General features: G+C 30.6%; 1 protein-coding gene across 3 annotated transcripts in view; it reads left to right on the top strand.

Annotated features, from left to right (window-relative positions):
- The first annotated feature begins 11,051 nt into the window (after nucleotides 1-11,051).
- LOC134714859 (neuronal acetylcholine receptor subunit alpha-10-like) overlaps nucleotides 11,052-23,540 on the top strand; it is a 34,561-nt gene continuing 22,072 nt past the window's right edge. Inside the window, exon 1 of one of the 3 annotated variants that reach the window (XM_063576502.1) lies at nucleotides 11,052-11,198. The gene's annotated coding sequence lies outside the window, so the exon portion shown is untranslated. Of the gene's footprint in view, nucleotides 11,199-19,741; nucleotides 19,851-21,526; nucleotides 21,624-23,540 lie in introns of those variants that run through there. The other 2 variants (XM_063576503.1, XM_063576504.1) reach the window with 2 other exon arrangements.

The raw sequence follows: 23,540 nt of genomic DNA, 5'->3' as shown, positions 1-23,540 counted from the left end.
TTACCCGCATACAACTATGTATACCATTCAACAAACATTGAATAATTAAGAAAATCAAAATATTCCATTTTTGAACATATGTCATGCCTATAAAATAATCTTCATTAGCGTACATCTGTTACACATTTTATGTAAATATTGAGCTTTTTGTTAAATTATGTAATCTTAATAGGATTTTAATTTAAATAATTTAAATTAATTGTATCAATTATATCATATATCAATATACCATCTTGTTTAGATCACCGAAATACAGATTTAAACGATTCCAACTCGTATTTATACCTTTTTGTAATATCATTTTAAATGTTTGGTATGACCTTAGAGGTTTCAATGAAGTATAAAGCAATAAACAATAAGATATTGATGATCAACATTAACATAACGAAATTATCAAAAAATAAAAATAATATCAAGACATATTTGTCAAACTCTTAATTGTCCAGTCTATAAAAGTTATAAATAGTTTCAACGAAAACAAATTCAAGATCTACGATTAAAACACAATTTTAAAAATTGGAACAGTGGTGCTGTTTTAAGGTTTCAATACGACAATGCAATTTACTGTAACGGCACATCTCTTTCCAAGAAGGTGTTACCATTTTAGGTATAACTCAGAAATACGTTTACATATTATACCATTAAAAGCAATGGAGAAGTAAGATCACCAAGAAGCTAAAATTATAGATATGGGTAGGGGAATGGTACGAGTATTGATAGTTGGTGACATACGAAACAAACAAACTTCGAAGCATATAGTATGTTTGAAAAAATTTCTCTACATTGATATAAACTTACCCTGATTTAGTACCAAAGTATTATATTTACATGGAATTTTCATTATTTCAATATCAAAAAATCGCGTTTTATCCAAATGTAACCATGTCAAATTTTTGTAAAGGTGACACACGCATATTTAATTTTGTATTAAAGTATTTTAAAGGGGCACTAGCTACGAGATGTATAAAAAATCTTTTTTTTTTTTTTTTGATCAATGAATAATCAAATGCAAATAGTGAAATACTAATGAGTTTTTGGCAGCCAGCTTGTTTTAATTTTGTCTAAATAAGCTTAAAAACATTGATTATAAATTATTCTTTTGCAAGTGAATAATTCGCCCTCATTGAATCCGTACTCATGTGAACTTCAATTTAACCCCTGAGCTTGAGATGGATAACACGTGAATTGTATGTGTAAAGTTTTTTAAAGTCAAAGAATGTCAACATTGAAAGTGAAACAAAGATATATCATTTGATTGACTGATTCGATCCACAAAATTAATTCTAATACAGGTAAAAACAATGAAAAACATTTTTTTTTTATCTTTTATATGAAATTGAATAGACCTAGAATAATCAAACAGCACGAATGTGTTTAATATATTTATATATATATTTATGTGTATCGCTTATATGGTCATCGAAACATTTTAGAGGTCATCTCGATAATTAATTAGATGGCGACTGGATTAAAATACACTCGAAACGAAGCTACGTATTTTCATGATCTTGCCCTATTTATTATTTATTTTAGACTTTTAGAAGTTCGGATAAATGTTCTACATTGATATAAATGAAATATGAGATTTTGATTAAAATCGGTGAACATGAATTTGACAGCTAGTGCCCCTTTAAAAGAGGGACGAAAGATACCAGAGGGACAGTCAAACTCATCAATCGAAAATAAACTGACAACGCCATATCTAAAAATGAAAAAGACAAACAGACAAACAATAGTACACATGACACAACATTGATAACTAAAGAATAAACAACACGAACCCCACCAAAAACTAGGGGTGATCTCATGTGCTCCGGAAGGGTAAGCAGAATCTGCTTCACATGCTGCACCCGTCGTGTTGATTATGTGATAAAAAATCCGGTTAATAGTCTCATTCGGTAGGTCACATTCATGAATGGACAGGGGATTGTATTTACGACGTAAGCAACATATCCGATATCACTTGTGAAATATTAATTTTCATAACAGTAAACACTACGGAGCTAATTTGTTTCCACTTGCATCGAAGTGGATAAGTTCGATAGCTCATATATATAGAAACTCGCACACATATAATTTGAATTCTATATCACAAACTATCTTGTTATCACGAATTAGACGTTTCTTAAGTATAGATTAAATCCGATATTATGAATTCATAAAATAAGTTAAAACAGTCTTTTTATTCGTAATAACGGATTAAATTCGTGATCATTTGTTTTCTCATTCGTTATCGTGAGAACGAATTGTATATTTGCTTTATCTATGTAACAATTTAAATGTGTTTGAAGTCGACATTTCTAATAGAATACATTGTAAAACAAATTTTATCATTATCGATAGTAATATTATCTCAATTATAAAAATGAAAGAGAAACCATACTAAAGAGTTAGATTCCTGTTTATTTACAATCTTTCTGATATATCACTGTATCATTATAGATTCCACTTATCAACAAATCGCTATAAAAACATGAACAAACACTATTTGAGAATTGCAAATATTTTAAAGACAATATTAATTCTGATAGTATCCTTATAAAAACACCAATGAATAGCAATAGATAGCAAACATATAGATAAGGACCAGTATAGATAAAATTAATCCTGCATATACTAGTTTGCCAATTTTTATTACAGGGGCATTAACTACGATTTAGACAGAATCAAAGTATATTTCATTTTTGTACAAAAAATGTTTGAAATGATAATTTACTATTAGCATTCAGTTTTGTTAAATTTAGCTCCGAAACATTGATGATATATGACATTGTCTTACTAGACACTAATTCGACCTCATTAAATCAGAATGCTTGCAAGTGGAGATTTCAAAATTGGCCACTAGTTTTCAGTAACCTTTAGCCCTTTTAAAAGTTGCTTAAATTGAATTGCCATGTAATGATCTAATAAGTCGGACCTTATTACTGATGCTGTTACACCATTGTTTTGAGTTAGTTTGTTTTTTTGCGATTTTTGCGAACTTACTTCTAGCACATATTAACCTCAGCTGAATTCTTTATGGAAACTTTTATTGGGCATTCATATGCAATGGTTTTTTTGTAGTTTGATGTTATTCGCTAAAACGAGGCCATGTAATTTTTTCTTGAAATTTGCCTCATTACGTATTTTTTCCCCGAGGTCATATACATCTTACTAAGCCGAATCAGTTTTCAATGTGGAACAGTTGCCTGTTGATGCTGTCGTCAGTGTCCTTAGAAATATGATGCATTGCCCTGGATTAAAGCATACCACATCTCCATTTGTATATTGAGACATTCAATAAATAATAATATTAATACTATGATTTTTCTTTTATCTCGAAAATATTTGAACGGGTTATTTATTATTGAATTTAGAAAGCTAAATTGAAATCAAACTTAACTGGAACATACAATATCATAATAAACAACTGTTGTCCCACTAATTTATACGATAACCGATATCACTATGCTTCTGTGTAACATGTAACAGCAGTTTACAAACACGAAATAAATGGATTAATTAGGTCAACATTTGCCCGTATAAGGTAACGATATACTGATTATCTATAATCATAGGTTGTTGTTTTACGTTTTTATTTTATCAATGTCATACAAAAACTATCTACCATTGATTGATATTCATTTGACATGTACAAAAGAATAATTGAGGCCCCGATAAACATCAAGTAATGTCTTTTTGGAGAAAATGACATCAATATCATGAATGACAATGTAACCAATACTATAGACATTGTAATTGTCATTGCGCTATTCTGATTTTATTTAAGGGATGGCATAATTAATGTTTTCCACTGTACATACATATGTGAAAGGGGTGTTTGGTACTATTATTGCCGAAAGTCTTAAAGGGACCGAAGCCTATGTATGTAAACTTTGGAAAGTATACATTTTCTCCTCTTAAACACACATATAAAAAGAAGATGTGGTATGATTGCCAATGAGAAAACTATCCACAAAAGACCAAAATGACACAGACATTAACAACTATAGGTCACTGTACGGCCTGTTATAAATTGTGAAGGGAATTGTCTGTTTAGTTGTAATCTTCAAAGATTCAGTGTTGATTTTGTTTTCATAATTCAGTTATGCTTATGAAACACTTTTCTTGTCTGTAAATATATTTCACCAATTTAAGTGTCAATCACATTTACATATTGCAATAGAAAAAGAAATAAAAATGACGGGTGATTCAAACAAACAAAAGTATATTATAAATCAGTATCAATGAACATGATGATATATACAACTGATTAGTACAATAAATAATTTGCGAACAAAGGTAATTGATATAAGCAACAATACACTTATGAAGAATAACATTATTGTGCATAGGCAGAAATGTTTTTCCTTAACATAAACATCCTATTTCGCTGTATATTTTTGGTTTATTATCTGGTTTGTATAAAAAGAACTTATTAAGTCAAGCATGTTCTAGTTACTAATTAAGTATTAACTCAACTGTTAAATGTACTTCGTAGATAAAGGCAACAGCAGCATATTGCTGTTCAAAATGCATAAATCAATAAGAAAAAAAAACAAATCCGGGTAACAAACTAAAAACGATGGAAAACGATTACATCAGCTCAAAAAGGAAAGCTAAACAACAGAAACACCGAAGTGCAGAAAAAACACCAAACGTCAGCATATATAGAACAACTACCAGATTCCTGACTTGGTACAGGAAATTTTAAGAAGAACAGTGAGTTGAACCTATGTTAAATGGCTAGCCAAACCTCCCGCTTATATGGCAATGTTAAACAATGTAGCTTATTTCAAAACATGTATGAACAGTAAGTGTTTCATTAATTTGTTTAATTGAAACAACTTTAAATCAAAGTAAACATAGTTTTACAGTGAAATGATTTCAATAATTGTGCCCTTGGATTTTTATGGTGCGCTTTCAGCTATTACTAGTATTTAGTTGAAAGGATAGCCGACTGCAAGTCATGCAGGCTTTGTGGAGAGTTGTCTCATTGGCAATCATACCACATGTTCTTTTTTATATTTGTAACAAGGTTTCATAAAAAAGATAAACAAGCTAAACCGCGCCGCATGTTGATGCACATTTCCCAGGCCTGTTTAGGGTGATAACTGTACAGAATTCAATACAGATACAGAAATCGAAAAACAATAACGTTAAAGTCATATGAAACGAGTGACGGGTGAAAAATAATGTTTATCCAATTCTTTAACCAATGCATGATTATATTATGAACTAAGTCTTCTGTGCACGATTTTATCATATTTTACGCTAATATATCGTATATTCGTCATTTCTTTCTCTCTCTGTTAATGATGAGGTAAACATACGGCAGCTCATTAGTTGTCGTGTTTTGAAGCAGTAGTTTACCGATTGTCCCCTCATAATAAATTATAAACAAAAAACATGGATATTAAGAACATGTTTAACATGTACAATCTGATAATAGTTTATTTCAGTGACAGATCCAAGCGTTTTGCGATCAGGTGATTTTTACGAGTAGCGTCGCCCTTAGGTCTATATGAATACGGAAAATATGTCGATGAATTGCTTCCTTGAAGCAAGCAATTAAAAAAATAAACTTCTTCTAAATGAGGACAAATTGAAGAATTTTCTTCAGAAAAAAGTATATGTACATAAGTTTAATAATGACAACTATCCATTTTGTTATAAAAAACATAAGCATTTTTTGTTTAATTTGAGGTTTCATGTGACTTTAAAGTATATTTTTTACCAACCGTGCGAAGGCTGTATGGCCAGTCAATGTCGTTAAAAACTTATGTTGTACATTTGTTGTATTAAAGTAACGTTTCAAACGATACATAAGTAAATTTATCCGCTAAAATACAAGAAGCTGTTATTGAACAACAGCATAATAACAGCTTATAATAAAACTTTACAGCTAAATAAATTTTGAAAACACTTCTTAACTAGTTAGATCCATATGTGCAAAGTCTTAGACTAAAATTTGTTCTTTTTCGGGAAAGCGTTGTTTTAAGATAAGACGCTTACAAGATTACGAAATGTTTTTTTTAATTATGCATACAACATTTATAATCTACAAAAAGTAGGATAAAGAAAATAATTTGAATACATATAGTTTCGTTAAAAAAAATACCGTTATGAGAATGAAGCGATCAAAAAGAAACCCTAAACTAAACAAATATAGAAAATTGACTCAATCAAACACATGTAAATTAGAACAACGAAAAGCAAGCTGTATAATAAAAGAATGGCCGCATAATTGTTAAAATGGTAATGTAAGATGCTAAATTAATATAACAACCGATTCAATATAAGGCGTCACTGTGACTACAAGGGTAACATTTCCGTCTGCCAATTATGGATATAAACAACCTGATGTATTTTGGGCTCTATTATCTAAATTATATTCGATTATACACTCTATATAAACTCCTTCTTGTCGGAATATATACAGAACGTGATTTCATATAAGTCCTGACATATTTACCCTATTTATTTATAACACTTTTAGAAGACAATGTATGTATAGACACAATGTGTTGGTATGGTCGTTATATGCGAGATGAATATCATACAGTGGTAGAAACGACTGAATTTAAATGCAGGTCTTGCTGCACTATCTGTGCCCAGTTTTTCGAAATGTTAATGGTTAACTTTTTCTTAAGTATTAATATCATATCAATTACACTTGAAACAGTGAAGGATTCTTTCTTTTATAATTTTTTTTAAACGTCCAATCACAAGAATCATTATCATGAGTGGGGAAATAAACCTTGATTCAAGATTCACTCCAAATGTCAAACAAGTTAAAACACTGTCGAAAATCTCAACTATTATGGTTTACCTTTCTTCAATACAAAGGAAATAACGTCATTTGGTAGTTTTATTTCTCTAATTGACCAATTATATGATAAGATCATGATATATCATTCTTTGTCGTAATTTGTTTTCTTTATACGTCTTTAAATTAAATGGCAAACACCAGGTCAGTCATAATAAGACATCTAAGGGGAAAAGATAATACAAATTACCCAACAGATAAGTATTGGATGTCGTCATATCAAGATAACCGCAAAAAGTTTACTGAGATCGATGACAATTATTATATTGTTCTGTGAACATTTCTATGTTTTCAATCACTGGACATTTGTTCAAACCAAAGAATGATCACTAAACCAATCAATCAACTAATCAATCAATAAATCAAGCAACCATTTTATTCATCCAACAATCAAACAATTAATCAACATCATATAAAACCATAGTATTAAGTTACCTTTATACCTCTTTTTAGCACATGTCCGTTTTTAATTTCATGTAACCATTGTGAATTCCAGTAACAATTTACAAATTTTGTACTTCTATAACCCTTTTACTGGATTTACCTTCATCATTGAAACTTGTGATATAGTCAATGCTAGAAAACTCATCATAGATACAAATAAGCCAGACGCGCGTTTCGTCTATAAATGATGAATCACTGGCACTCGCATCAACATTTAAATATTGGTAAACATTTTAATTATCTTGTTTGATACTGGACAGTATCCGATAATAATCAAAGGTACCAGGATTATAATTTAGTACGCCAGACGCGCGTTTCGTCTACATAAGACTCATCAGTGACGCTCATATCAAAATATTTATAAAGGCAAACAAGTAGTGTACAAAGTTGATGGGCATTGAGGATCCAATACACGACTTCAATTTTTAAAGAACAGCTTTAAATATTGCATATTCAATTAGTCCGTATATTCATTTGGAAAAACATAACTCATATTAAAGGTAAAACTGTTCTTTCATGTAATTAACAGTAACCAAGAGTATTCGTAGGTTTAAACTTTCTGTCCATTGACTTTCTGTTACCGTGCAAGTACTTTAGTTATTTGTGAACATTGCAAAGTAAGGTGTTCATTTTCACTTACTGGGATGTCTCTAGAAAATTACTATATTAAAAAAATGTGAAATAACAAAAACTGCTTTCATCTGCGATTACAAATTGTCCTGATTGACGGAAATTGGTGAGTTAACATTTGAATTGTTGCACATGTGTAATCAGAAGAGATGACACTAATTAACCCGAGATCGGGTGAACAACAGATTAAAGACCATCAAATGTGATAATTATGTCATTAACATGTCACTTAAAGAAAACAGTTAATTGTACATAATTATTATGCTATAAATGTACCTTGAATTGTAAAATTAATTCTGATTAAAAGAAAGCCCAGCATGAAATAACTTTTTTCTGAATGAGAAGTATTATGAGATAAATGAACACTTCGTCATAGCATATCATCACCGTAAATCTGACTTTCATTGCACAAATATATTTGTATACGTATAAAGATTAAAATTCGTACAGTTTAAAAAGATTAAATATATATGAAAATGTGTAATTTTGCATGCAGTTGCAGTTCATAGTGCATTTGGCGATATTCGATTTATTCTCTAGATGTGCCACCCTTAAAAGAGGGACGAAAGATACCAAAGGGACAGTCAAAACCTTCCCAATTTTTGGTGGGGTTCGTGTTGCTTAGTCTTTAGTTTTCTATATTGTGTCTTCTGTACTATTATTTGTCTGTTTGTATTTTAATTTTTAGCCATGGAGTTTTCAGTTTATTTTCTATCCATGAGTTTGACTCTCCTTCCAGTATCGTTCGTCCCTCTTTTTTTTTTAAAGGCATGCCTGTATCCATGTAGTCAAACCATGTCTTGATTTGGACAACAGTTATAATATTTCGTTGGACATTTAAATTTGTGGATAAAGCCATCCACGAAAGCAGGAAAATTGGTTTCAAACGAATAAAAGTACTTTCCCAGATTTTTTTTGGTGTGCATAGTTTGTTTTCTGTGGTTTGCTGTTACATAACTATCATGGTTATGAGATAATGGAACGAGCACATACATGTCTTATACTGCCACATTCTTGATTTGCATGTCCCAAGTCTGGAACATGTAATCCAGTGATTGTCGTTTATTACTACAAGCGTCATTAGTTTTTCTTTTATTGTAAAGAATAAATCATGCTGTAGGTTCTCTATAAAATTTGATTTTTTTTCCACAGTATGGCATGCCAAAACCTTTTATATCTTTTATAACATGTATACGATACTGCTTTTTGTAGAAGGACTTATAGTAACTTATCCCCGGCTTAGTATATATCTAGGTTTTTGATTGGTTAACGCACGTCGTTACAAAACCCATAGCCCCTGGGTGTTGCTAACCCATATCCCTGGACGTTGCTAACCATTATTCCGGGGAACTGCACGCAAATTTTCCTTAGTTCCATGATCACTCCTTGTGAAAAATTGAATTCTGTAGATTATCCATGATGTTTGTAATTAAATATTTAATTCATTACCGATTTTGACCTATTATGCCGATCATTTACACTCATTCCATTAAATGCATCACTTGACTGCCACATTTTCAAGGAATGGGACTACTGGCCTAGCTATGAAAATTACCCACGTTGACGTCACACCATCTATGGCGTAACGCTCACAACATTGGGCGCCAAATTTGACTCAATCCAGTTTCTCTGTCTCCGTATTAAAAACGTCTTTTATTTGACTACCTGTAGGGTTCTACCAAAGGTAGTACCCTACACCCCGTAAAAAATATGTAAAATTTCCAAATTTCAATAAAACTTTTTTAGAAAATGAAAAAAACGTTGTTTTCGCGTTACACTTTGTACCCGAGTTTCCATAAAACTCGCCCGATTCGGAATAAGACCGGGGATAAATTCGTTATCTACGTTCATATCCGTAGATATGGATATTTTAACACCCTTTAGTACCCTGTACACCCTTCGGCTACGCCTCATGATGTACTTGGGTACTTCAGGGTATTAAAATATCCATATCTACGGATATGAACGTAGATAACTTATATTATGCACTTAGTCGTTAAATTTCTCATTTTGTGATCGCTGGTGGGTAGGTGTCGCATTGACAGTCATAACACATCTCCTTATGTTTACACTGTATAAGATGCATAGTATTAAAAGAGTTTTCGAGTTTTCAATGTTTTTGAGAAATGTTAACGTATGATTATAACTAAAAGTTTTTCTTTTGTGGCAAGTAGTCCACAAATTCTATGTATGAAATATTGCATTTAAAAAATGTAAGTTCAATTTTCTTTATTTTTCTAGATGCTTTTAAAATGTCGTTTTTAAGGTAACATTTATAGCATTGTTTTCTAAAAACAAGTTTCAGAATTTCGAATATTAAAGAACAGTTTTTTCTAGTGACAGTTGTTATAGATCTTGAATGCAGCGGTTTTTATTTAATCGAAGTATAAAGATCTACATTTAACTGAATTTCAGTACGCGTTTATTCTATAAACACTCATTTTGAATAAATAGTTTATACAACTGATATAACAATACAATAATTAGAAAAACAGAATATGAAATTATGACATTTAAAGTGTCACATTCATACCGACGGTAAATGTTATGCTTAAGGGAGAGGAAAAAGCAATTTATTTTACCGTTCAAGATTTACTTAGGCTATAATAACTGCTTAAGACATTTAACCCTTTATATAAACGCCAGTAATTATATTTCCATTCTTCATAAATATTTATTCCAATCTCTGTGTGAGCAATGGTCTGTGTTGTACATGGTTTGATGCAGTGTCGGCTATTTGTTATGTTTACTAAAACATGTAAAGTAAATGAATGTATATAAAATGAATTACATGGGCTGATCATTCTAAAGAAACTGGTTATGTTTAGTAGATAAATCGTGGGTTTATATTTCAAATGATATGATTTGATATCTTTACTTAAATCTACTTCTTTGATGGTCAGTGTGTTTGTAAATAGATAAGACAGCGATAACAATTTCACGAACATGCTTAATTAATTAACTGTCATTGGAATAAAAATACTAATCGCCGAAATAACATTGATAAACTACGAAAGAATATTAGGCTTAGTGCCTCACACCTCAACGAATTGATCAATTTAAAAATCTAAATATTTCGTATTTGATTTTACGGTAATTTAAATCTTTTAACAGGTGCAGGAATTGTATATAAGTACGCTAGGAAAAACTATTCCGTTAAATAGCTGATAGAAGTGTGTAAAATGATAATTGAGTTAGTTTTTCCGGGCATAGCAGCACTCTGCTAATTTAAAACTCCACTTACGAAGCAGAACTTATATACTGGTTATATAAGTACCTCGACCAGCAATTTGGTTGGACGTATTCAACGTTAATGGTAAGCTAATTTTATCATATGTTTTATATGTGTTGACATGAATATCAATTATATGGTCATTTTTATAAATTTCCTGTTTACAAACCTTTGAATTTTTCGAAAAAAATTAGGATTTTCTTATCTCAGGAATAGATTACCTTAGCCGTATTTGGCACAAGTTTTTAGAATTTTGGGTCATCAATGCTCTTCAACTTTGTACTTGTTTGGTTTTATAACTATTGTGATCTGAGTGTCACTGATGAGTCTTATATAGACGAAACGCGCGTCTGGCGTATTAAATTATAATTCTGGTACCTTTGATAACTGTTTATGTTGGTATATACGCCTATTTCGTACACGCTATAAGCCTGATATGTTTGATGAGTTTATTACCAATGACAAGACTAGTAACACTCGGATACATTGATAGGTAGTGTTTTCACCTTTATTTTCAAGTACGGATTTGTCAATGGATATTTAACTAAAGATGGTTCTTAAATATTCGCTGTCTGATTCCTTTAAGGCTCTTTGAACATTTAGAAGTAATCATTATGATTTGCATAATGAACTTTTCACAAAAAAATTACATACTTTTACTATAGGTACCGCAGTGTTTGGACTCTCGGTACCCGAGTTCACTATCCACCCAGCAACCACTAACTTGCATCATTTATGTTATAACTGTTTTGACTTTTCAATTATAAAATCATGTAATTATGCTACATTTAACTAATGTTACTCTTATGTTTTGATTCTTTTCATTAATGTATTTGACTTTTCAAACGTTTGACGTCTTTAGAGTAACCGATTATGGCTATTTAAGAAAAATTAACTGTGTCAACTAAAATTTGTGTCGCATAGTGTTATGAAATATAGTAACAATCTGCAAGTAGATTCTTTGTTTTTTTTAATTTTACGTTGTTGTAGGTTTTATTTTTACTTTTATGACGTTTAGTGTTAGAATTTTATTTGATTTTTATAATAGACTTATTTTTATTTATCAATTATTGATAAATGTATATTCTGCCATTTTGACAATGATTATTCAAGCTATATGATCTGCAAAATATGCATGCATTGGTGTAGTATTCCTATAAATTGCGTCCCCAGGGTTAGTCATTTTACATTTATTTGTAATATTTGATTTAAATTGTTAAACTCGTATTTGTACTTACAATGCGTACATTCAATGATATATAATTATAAAGCGTGCATACAAATAACTCCATTATTTCCAATTCAAACTCAAAAATTGCATAAATACAATATTTCAATTTCAAAGTTATTAGTATACAAACAATAATTGACTAATAAGTGTCAAAATTGTTTAAATGGCTAAACTGGCTTTTCTTTAAAGTGCACAAAGTATAAGCGTCTATCACTTTGTTAGTATTTTCTTCAAGTATAATATGGCATTTAATTCTGAGATTCATTTAAATTCTAGATTCCTTGAGAAAAAAAGTTTAAAAAAAAACGAACTCCGAGGCAAAGTTCTAAAGAAAAAGTTTTATACATATTTGTTAGTTTATGTCAATTTGATTTTACCTTTAACCATCTCGTTGTGAAAGACATTTGTTTACTAGCTTTGATTCATTTGTTCCTTAGATAAGAGCTATTTATACTAGCTGTCACTATCATGAGTTCTCCCATCAATGTAGGAGTTCTCATTGTTAACTTCTGTCTATATTTAAAGAATGTCCAATATAGACTGTTTACCCGGCAAACCTCATGCTATAATCGGAACATCCCCTGGGATGGGGGAAATCTAGCGTTTTTTTTTATATACTATTAATTACGGATTCGTCTGTTCATTTCTTTTTAAGATTCATCATAATAAACGAACAAATATGGTTGTATTTGCATGCTAAAAGCTACTTCCTGAACAGACTTGCCTGTCCAGTTTGAAAAGTTTTAATGTCTGACATCAACTAGTTATATAAAAGTTAAATGCATTTTGCGTTTCGTTTAGATAAGACCCATCAGTGACTCTCATATCAAAATATTCATAAAGCCGAACAAATTCAAAGTTGAAGAGCATTTAGGATCCAAAATTTCCAAAACCTTAGGCCAAATACGGCTTAGGTAATATATGCCTGAGATAAGAAAATCCTTAGTTTTTTGAAAAATTCAAACTAGTTAAAGTCCACCATTTTTTTGGGCAAAATAATGTTTGTACCAAGTTAGGAATATGCCAGTTGTTATCAATTCGTTTGATGTGTTTGAGCTTTTGCTCGCTTGGTATAAACCTCAACAACATGGCATATAACATATAGATATATTCAGTTAACAGAATTAATGTGTAATAAATAATAAGCGTCAAAAACCTCTTTTAAAAATAAATACTGCTAATATGGTTGACATGTTTTTCTTATAAAGCAAAGTCCATAAAACTATGCGTAGTGCCTATGAACTAAAGGCTGTTAATAAAATGACAGTTGGTTGCATGATCAGTTACATTGTCTCAATATTAATGGTGTTCAATTTAATGAAAAACGTTTCGGTTACTTTAAGGGATGATTTAGCACAAACTAATAGTTCAAAGTTGCACATAAATCGGAATACGATCAAATAAGGCATGACTTTTTATCAATCTATATTTAATTGATAGGTAATTTCATTAAATAATCAATTGCATATGTATACAAAATATAGATATTCATATTGATAACATGTTAGATAAGTATTCGGTTTGTTGAAAACGACACGGTTGACTGAATTATACGTAAGACATGTATGCACCAGGTTTTTAACTGCCTATATTTGCCAACGTGATTATTCTCAAAATAAAACTCAAATAGAAAGATTTTCAATTTGTCCCTTGAGAGAAGTGTATGCTCGAATTCGCATATTTCAAATAACATAGACGGACATGCATTACAATGTCGCGATGTTAACATATCAAAACTAGAACATTGAAAGCAATGAAGGATCGATTCAACTAATTCTGACCAGGTTTTTTTACCAATCACTTGCCTACCGTACAAAAAAGTAAACTACAAAAATACCGAACTCAGAGTAAAATTTTAAACCGAAAGTCCCGATGCAAATTGCAAAATCATATGCACATCAACGAATGGATAACAAATGTCATATTTCTGACTTAGTACATGCATTATAAGCTTGATATCTTTGATGAGTGATTTCTTTCTTGAAAGAAATAAAATACCATTTTAAATCAATCAATCAGCAGTTCCTTTCTGCAGCGCCAGAGATCATCGAATGTTAAGGGAGTTAATGCAGTCCTAATAATTTTTTATATTATTGTGTCGATTTATTTTTGGAATATCAGATTTTGTTTTTCTATTTTGTATCTTCTGGCTGTTTTTTCTTCTAAAGCAAAACATACATTTGCATAGCAGTCTTTTAGTTACCTTGCAGTCCTACTGTTTTTGAGAGATTTTTATTCTTAACTATCTATCTAGTATTTGTGTTATTCTATAAAATTATGTTACATCTCATTCATTTCATTTTGCCTAGGTTTAGGCTTCAATGAAAATATCGATATTTTAATAAACAGCTTAGGATTTAATTACTCTTACCCTATTCCTAATCCGCAGCTATACGACAATAATACTGGACCACTGTCACACTCCTCTTTAAGGCTATTTGCGTCGATAAACAATTATGATTGTGCAAACGCGATGAATCCCTCTACCACTTTCAATATATTACCATTTGGTTGAACCTTTGTGTTTTTTCATACTTTTCAGCAAGGGTCGATACCGCTGCTAGTGGACTATTAGTTCCCGATGGTATCATCAGCTCGATAGTATGATTGTCAGCATACCTTAAGAAATTATCCATTGATGAAATCAGAAATTGTTAACAAACTTAGGTTCCAACTCCCTCAGTAAAAGCTGATCGAAGACTAAACAATCTTCTATTTAAGGCCATATCTTTATTTATAGCCATTCAACTGGTCTCGTTCTTATAATCATTGTCTTTCAATTTTTCAATTTAAGCTTTCAGAGTATAAATAAAAACTTGAAAGCACCTTGGAGGAATGATGTTCAAATGTTTTTCTTCCTTTAATGCTTATTAAAAGTTTAATAACTATGTTTTAGGAAAACGCAGATGGGCATTAAATTTTTTTTTTGGAACTATGACTATCGTGATGATTTTCTGATATCTTATTTTCAACGTGCAACTGTTCAGCAGTAACATCTTGTTAAAAAAGTTGCTGGACATGTTCTCATAATAATGTTGTATGCTTTTATGTTGTATCTCTATGGTTCATACATCGCGGTGTTCATTTACGTCGATTGAAAACAAAACTTTACGACAAAAGAGATGATTTCAGCTTTCCAATTGTGAATTTTCCATTTCTACGTAGCAACATTCCAGCAGCACCGACATACGGTGTATATATCTCCAAATTGATACGATATTACCGTGCTTGCTTTTCCTATTATGATTTTCTTGATAGAGGGTTGTTTCTCACAAGGAAGCTATTAAATCAAGAGTTCCAAATGTTGAAGTTGAAATCATCTCTTCGTAAAATTTACGGACGCCATCAGGAGTTGGTTGACCATTATGGAATAACTGGTTTCACAAATGATATCGGATATGTTCCTTTCGTCGTAACTACAAACCCTTTCCCTTTCATAAATGTGACCTACCGAATTAGACTATAAACCGGATTTGTTATCTCAGAAGCAACACGACGGGTCCCACATGTGGAGCAGGATCTGCTTATCCTCCCGGAGCACCTGAGATCACCCCTAGTTTTTGGTGGGTTCCGTGTTGTTCATTCTTTAGTTGTCTATGTTGTGTCAGGTGTACTACTGTTTGTCTGTTTGTCCTTTTCATTTTTAGCCATGGCGATGTCAGTTTATTTTCGATTTATGAGTTGTGGAGAGTTGTCTCATTGACATTCATACAACATCTACTTTTTTATATTTGCGTACGCAAACTTACTTTGGTATATTGCCTACAAATAGTAGAACACGTAATAAGCTTTGAGGTTTGAGAAAAAAAAAATTGATAATTATAGCAACAACGTGTTAAGATATTTTTTAAATTTTCAAATTACAATAAAAAAGATTTAATGGCAAAATCGACAAAATCACAAAGCAACATAATATCTATAATGTTAATGCTACAAGACTTTATGTTTTTAATTATCGTTGAAATATACGTTCAAAAGAACATGAGAATCTTCTGTTAAGGAAAAGACACATTTACATACTAAATTATGTATTTAAAGCGTGATCAAAGGAATTATTTAAACTCCTTCGTATTTTGTGATTTAATCTAATTTATATTGAAACACACAAACCTAAAATTACCAGTTCAGCACTGTATATGTCAAGCCAAATGGATTAGTTTTATCATTTGAATAAGATGGTGAACATTGATATTCAAATGTCTTTTTGAAATAAAATTTGTGGTATCGATTAAGATCAAACCTTATATACTAGAACTCATGTCGATAGTTTGGTTTGATATTTTTGCAAACTTTGAAAAGAAAGCCAATCAGAATCCATATTTGGATGAAAACATCATGGCCAATTGGTGAATGGACTAATAGAGACAAACAACCATTTGAAAAAAAAATATAAACAGAAAACTTCAGATTGATTCACGCAAATCCAATCAACAGCGTCAAACTAAAGATTTGGCAACTCGAACCTCTACATAATAGAAGAAAAAACATAAAGAGCAAACACGACCATTTAAATACCATAACAGCATTTTAGAATGATGTTGCTTTTATGATTATTTCAAATACTTCTGTTCCATGTTGAAACATATCTTGAAATGTGAACTATCTATATTTATATATCCCCATAAACAATTGTCTGAAATAGGAATTAATCAGCAAATAGTTAAAATACGTATACTATAGTGTTTAATGTATGAGAGTCTGTAATTAACGTAATATAAATGTGAGAGGTATACGAAAAAAAATAACAAAAAACAACAAAAAACGAAGGAAATTCCAAACGTTAAGTCCCTAATTAAATGGCAAAATGAAAACATCAAATGCATTAAAAGAACTATCATAATCTAAAAGAAAGAAAAAAGAAACAAAGAAACAAAAATGAAAACAAGCTGAACTTCATGTCACAATTACATGAAATTGATTTTAACAGCAAGGTGTCTCTCTGATTGTTTTGTTGTACTTCAGAAGAGAACCACCTTGCCATAATTTTCGCTATCACTCTTTATTTATTAAATTTCTATTTTATCAGTTATATAGCTTAATCACATTGTGGTTGTATCTTATAAATGTGGAAAAGCCTTTGTTTAAATTTCACTTAATTTCACAAAAACTTCAATTTTGAATGATAACTTCCAACAACTGGCATCATTAGAAACACTTTTTGATAAACCAGTGACATTCAGAATTATTTAAATAACATATTGCTGACACTCGGATTTTATCATAGAACAGGTGAAGCAATCAAAATATTCAATAAGATTTTAATTGTTACAGCAGAGAACACAATACCATCAATCATTGGGTATAATTGATGTTTATTGGATATTTTGCTTTCTGACAAATCAAAAATATTCTTATAAATACATCTGATATCACTAAGGACAACCAATTGTTGAAAATATTCAGCTGCATCCAGTTGGAATAAAGCTGGAGTATGCTCCCTGCATGGTCAGCTGCATCCAGTTGGAATAAAGCTGGAGTATGCTCTCTGCATGGTCAGCTACATTCAGTTGGACTATAGCTGGAGTATGCTCTCTGCATTGTGAGAAATAATAATTGTGAGATATATTGGCGACATGTTCCCTTTTTTTCAAACACAATCTGAATTTCAGTTCTTTGTTCCGTTGAAACAACTTTTTAATTAGAAAACGCAAAATGGCGTTTGATTTTTTGATAACAAGAAACAACCAGCAAATGCTCGGTTCCTTGTGATCATCAGGACAATATATTAAGTGATAGATGTATTGATGAATGCATGCGTTTAGTTGCAAACGCTTATACATGCTATGGCAATCAAAACATATGTTACAAATATGACAAATGATAAGCAGCAAAATACAACATATATGACACAGTGTGCAAGCAAAAAACATAATACTACATAGGAGTAGTTTATCAAATTTAAGACAACAAAAATACCGAACTCCAAGAAAAATTCAAAACTATAAATGGTAATTAAATCAAGAGATAAAACCTTAAGTCCACAATTTTTCAAACAATATTGTATAAACATTTTCTTTTTTTTTGGTGACACATGTAACGTTTGAATTGTACTGATTGTACTGTCTGACTTGTAATCTGTGTTGTTCTGGTCATACGTTTACATGTCAGTCTGAAATGGGAATTATCTGTGTTGATCTGGTCAAAAGTTTATAGTCCAGTCAATCTAGCATAAATTTGACCCTAACCTAAAAGTAATTGCAACAGAAGATTTTTAAGTTTCAATCTTTAGCATTATACCCCAAATATACACAGAAAAAAGTCCCATAAAATCTTACTTGAGGAAGACTAAAAAAATCACCATTTAAAATTCCTATGGAGATTTGCATTGAAAAGGGAGATAACTCTTGCAAAAAAGGCAGAAATATCAATAAAAAAATTATAACTTTACCGCTTCTATTCATCAGAATGTATTGATTCTTGAGTTTTTAGCTGTCTTTAAAGTATAACAAACAACTCTAAAGGTGTTTTCATATATTTTATCAAGATATAAATTCAATAAATGGTCAACTAATAAATTAAGAAATCCAGATTTTCAACATGTCAATTTAAAGAATCTCAAATTTAATAAAAATAATTAAGCATGTATTCTTCTTTTTGTGGTTTAAAGTTTCTTTAGATAAGTAAGTTGCTGAAACAATATAATATACAGATATAAACAATACCAAATTTTCACATTATTTTTTCAAAATGGTTACAAAGCTTCAAATTTGCAATTTCTTTAATGAAAAATGCACGAAAAAAATAAAACTACCCATAACACTTCGGTTTTGTACATTTCATGAGCAGAAGCTTATATAATTTAGTTATATTCAAACTTACAACCCCATTAAAGAATCATACTTTACATAAATTTTAAGAAAAACAACCAAAAACTGCCCAAAAAAGACTCATTTTTGCAAGAGTTATCTCCCCTTCCAATGTTAATTTCCATAGGAAATCAAAATTGCTGATTTTGAGTTTTCCTCATGTTAGATTTTTTGGGACTTTTTCCTGTGTATATAAAGGACATAATAGTATAGATTAAAACTAAAACATTTTCTGTTGCAATTAGTTTGAGGTTAAATCTTAGTTTGACTGGACTATTACATGCCAGTCTGCGATGGGACTAATTCATGGCGGTTGATAGACAGGTATGTACGACAAAAAACATTGACTTGGTGAAATCAAACCAAGACGGTTCCTGGTCGATATCTTTGATCTTCTTGATAATATAACCTTTTAATTAATTCTTTTGAATAAGTGTTGTGCAATTGAGTAATTAATGTTTATAAAAATGCAGCTAAGATGCATATCTTATATCGTTGTTAGCCTTTTGTGCAACATGCACCGAATAAAACTGGGATTAAATGTGTATTGTTTTATAAGTCATTATTGACATTAAGTAGATCAACCGGGATAAATAATAGTTATTAACGTTGTATAATGTATATTACAATGATCGTCTGACTAAGAATGAACTGTTAATGCTAATCGTTTTTGGAAAACATTACTTGCAGTGCTAGTAGGTAACGTACATATTTTGATTTTTAAAAAGAAGTTTAACGAACACTTCTAAAACAACGTGTTGAGTTCAGTGTTAACCTTAAAAATATTTGCCTGCATATTGATGTACTATTCTGTTATGCCTGTTTCTTGCTAAGTAACTAATAATTTCAGAAAGTATTTATTTGAATGATATGATCAAATTTATATTATCTATTGTAAGTGAAATGATATTAATTTTTACTTGCTTATTCTTCAGATATTCCCTGTCTATTAATTTAGAGTATGTTTTGTTTAATAAATCATAAGTTTGAAGACATGATATTTAAGATAACCTGTGATGGAAATATTTATTTCAAATTTTAATGTAGTTTCAGTAAAATCAGCACATATCAATATGTAGTGTAGGGCATTGTTATTTAAAAATCCTGTATCATTAGAATACATGTTATATTGTATTACACGATGAATATTTAACCACCTAAAGTTTCCGAATTAACTGTTAAGCTAAGTGACCAGTAGATACTTAGCTATGTGTTTTTACATTATGTAGTTCGGGTACAGTTCGTTGAATTTCTTCTATAGAACAAATTTATTTAGTAGTGGTATAAAATGACATATAGTAAACTATTTAGCGGTTTAATGGTATAAATAAAAGACATATAGAACCAATTTGAGAAGAAATCTTTGAAACCATATCCTCTGTTTCCTAAGAGTACGACAAAGAATTATCAATTGCGATTCTGAGAAATAATTAATTTTTCATTTTCACTGATTAGTACACAATATTCAGAAGGCAAGCAGGGCATTTCCCTGAAAATCCGTGATGCTATTCCTTTAAAATTATCGATATTTGTTCTGGTAGTCTGTCCAACAATTTCATGATTCAACTACAAGTTAGAACTTCGACACAGACCACATTTTGAGGCATTGAGTAAATCGAGACGGACCATATAATGTTGGCATAAGGATTTCTATCCGGACCACAGACGTATGCATTGATTATTTTCTCAAATAACATTTAAGTTTCTAATGGTATTTCTTCAGATATTCGATTCGATAACTATTGTCCCATCAGTGATGCTTAAGATATTTGAATTTCCAAAACCTAATAAAAATGTTGACGAGCTAATAGACCAAAAAGGAACTAAAGTAACACCAAAACCGGACAAAGAATCTGAACTTTGCATTAGAAATATACATAGTCCTTTTTAAAATTTTATTTTCAGCAAATTTGAATAAAACAATATCCGTATCCGTATTCAGGCTACATGGGTGTTTTTATAGCTGTTTTTCTTTGTTTTTTTCCCTGCACTTCTAATAATTCGGGTGATAGTTCGGTATACCCACGGCGGTGTTTTGCCGATAACTTTAATCTTGCTTACGAAATGTAAATTCAAAACATGCAGTGTGTTAAAGTACATACATAGATTTAAAGGTCAGACATGCAAAATGGATTAACACAAATCTGATTGAACCAATTACTATAAAGTAGATTAACGTTTCAATTCCAAATGACAGATGTCATAAAATAAACAGATTATAGAAATCTTAACGATTCAGCGATTCAATATTTTTAAAGTCTCACTGCTGGATCTCATAACTCTTTCTGATACTAATATATAGGTGTGTTGAATTAAGGACTTAACAAATGTAACCACAAGATAAATGTCACAAGTTATTGAAGTTAATCGAATTAAGAACTTTAAAAGTAGACCGTTTTATAAACTAATCTCTATAAAAAAATATATGGTCATAGAAAGGACAGTACATTAAACAGAGAAATGTGGGAAGAAGTAAGTAGTAGATTCGTATTTTTGTTTAGCTATGGCTTTGTCTGTCTTGCTTTTGCCTTATACTTTTATCTCGTCTATGGGAAAGCTTATCTTTCAGTGGTCCGTCAATCTGTTTGAACCCAAAAAAGTTTCCTGGTATTTAAAACTTATTTTTTTTATAATTTGATGTGTTTGCGCTTTTGAATTTGCCTTTTGATTAGGGATTTTCTTATTTGAATTTTCCTCTGAGTTCAGTATTTTTTTGGTTTTAACTTTTTGCCATAACTATGCTATATTTGTGTTTTGCATTGACAATGCAGGTTTCTATTGAAATTTGATTTAAATATATAATATGTCAGATTCAGTGTCTTATACGGCATCATTTCGGATAATCCATCTGTTTGTGTTGAAAGAAAAACAAAAAATCGTGTCAGAAACCTTAAGGTAAAATGGTCGAATAGTTTCATCAAGATTTAATTAAAAGAAACAGCGTAAGCAGCTGCTATTGTCAACCCTTAAAATGTATCTAGATTAACCGGATTTTTTTATATGGTAAAACAATCCAGCATTTGTAGACTATCAATTATAACTGATAACTGTGTTGATATTATTATCGACATAAGAAGATGCATCACCTTCATATGGTTCTATATGGTAATTTTTCAACTCAATTTAAAAGCCTTCATAAAAAACGTCAAAAGTGCTGTTGATATTTACAGTTGAGAAACACATTTAAAACTTAAAGCAGACTTAGATATAGATTACACGTTAGTCAATAAATGTAATGTGAAACACACATCGTAAAATCTGACTTTTAAATTTTGCAGTAAGGAATTTCAAACCTCTACTATTGAAAGGGTGTTGGTAAGCTTTGTGTATAGTTATTACGTTACCCTATACTTCAACTTAATTTATTAATAGGATCAATGTTTCATGGTTTAAACTTTAATTTCAAAAGAAGAAAGACATATTTTTGAAATTATGAAAAATTAAAGAATTTGATCTTGATATTTAACCTCACAGTGTATGACTTTGTTTAGGTGTGTGAAGCCGTTGAAACTAATAACAGGATATACATGGGATACACGTTAAATTTAAGAAACAATATCTTTCAACAATATTATGAACCCATACTAGAAGTCAACATACATATGGTTCAATCCACCATCTTCTACATTTGAAAAGGCCGGTACGAAGTCAGGAATATGACAGTTGATGTCCATTTGTTTGATGTGTTTTATCATTTGATTTTGTAATTTGATTGGGGACATTCCGTTTTTAATTTTTTTCGGAATTTAGTATTTTTGTGATTTTACTTTTTTTTTTATATAGTTCATTGATTGACAATGATTCACATGTTTAGCTAATACCCGTCTATATATTTTATGTTTTACAGTACTTGCTGCATTTTTAATACAATATTAAACATAGATGAAACAAATGAGGAAAATGTTCAATAGTTTTTCAAATACACTTTAGAGGGTATCACCAGCTCAGTAGTCAGCATTTCGGTGTTGACATGAATATCACTTATATTGTTGTTTTTTTTATAAATTAACTGATTGCAAAAGTAAGAACTATTTGAAATACTAAAGATTTTCTTATCGCAGGTATAGATGACCTTAGTCGTATATGGCACATTTTGGGGGAATTTTGGGTGCTCTTCAACTTTATACTTGTTTGGCCTTTTAACCATTTTGATCTGAGCGTCACTGATGAGTCTTATGTAGACGAAACGCGCGTCTTACGTTTCAAAATTATAAGCCTGGTACCTTTGATAACTATTAGAATTATAATCCAGAAGGCTATAATGCCTTATGTATACTGTTTCAAAAAAGTAAAATCACAAAAATACTGAACTCAGAGGAAAGTTAATTTGGAAAGTCCATAATCACATGGCAAAATCAAAAAACAAAACGCATCAAAAACGAATGGACA

This window comes from Mytilus trossulus, chromosome 4 (genome assembly GCF_036588685.1).
Source record: "Mytilus trossulus isolate FHL-02 chromosome 4, PNRI_Mtr1.1.1.hap1, whole genome shotgun sequence".
Lineage (NCBI taxonomy): Eukaryota > Metazoa > Mollusca > Bivalvia > Mytilida > Mytilidae > Mytilus > Mytilus trossulus.
The sequence above is the reverse complement of the archived record's forward strand: the minus strand, read 5'-3'. Positions and strand labels throughout refer to the sequence as shown.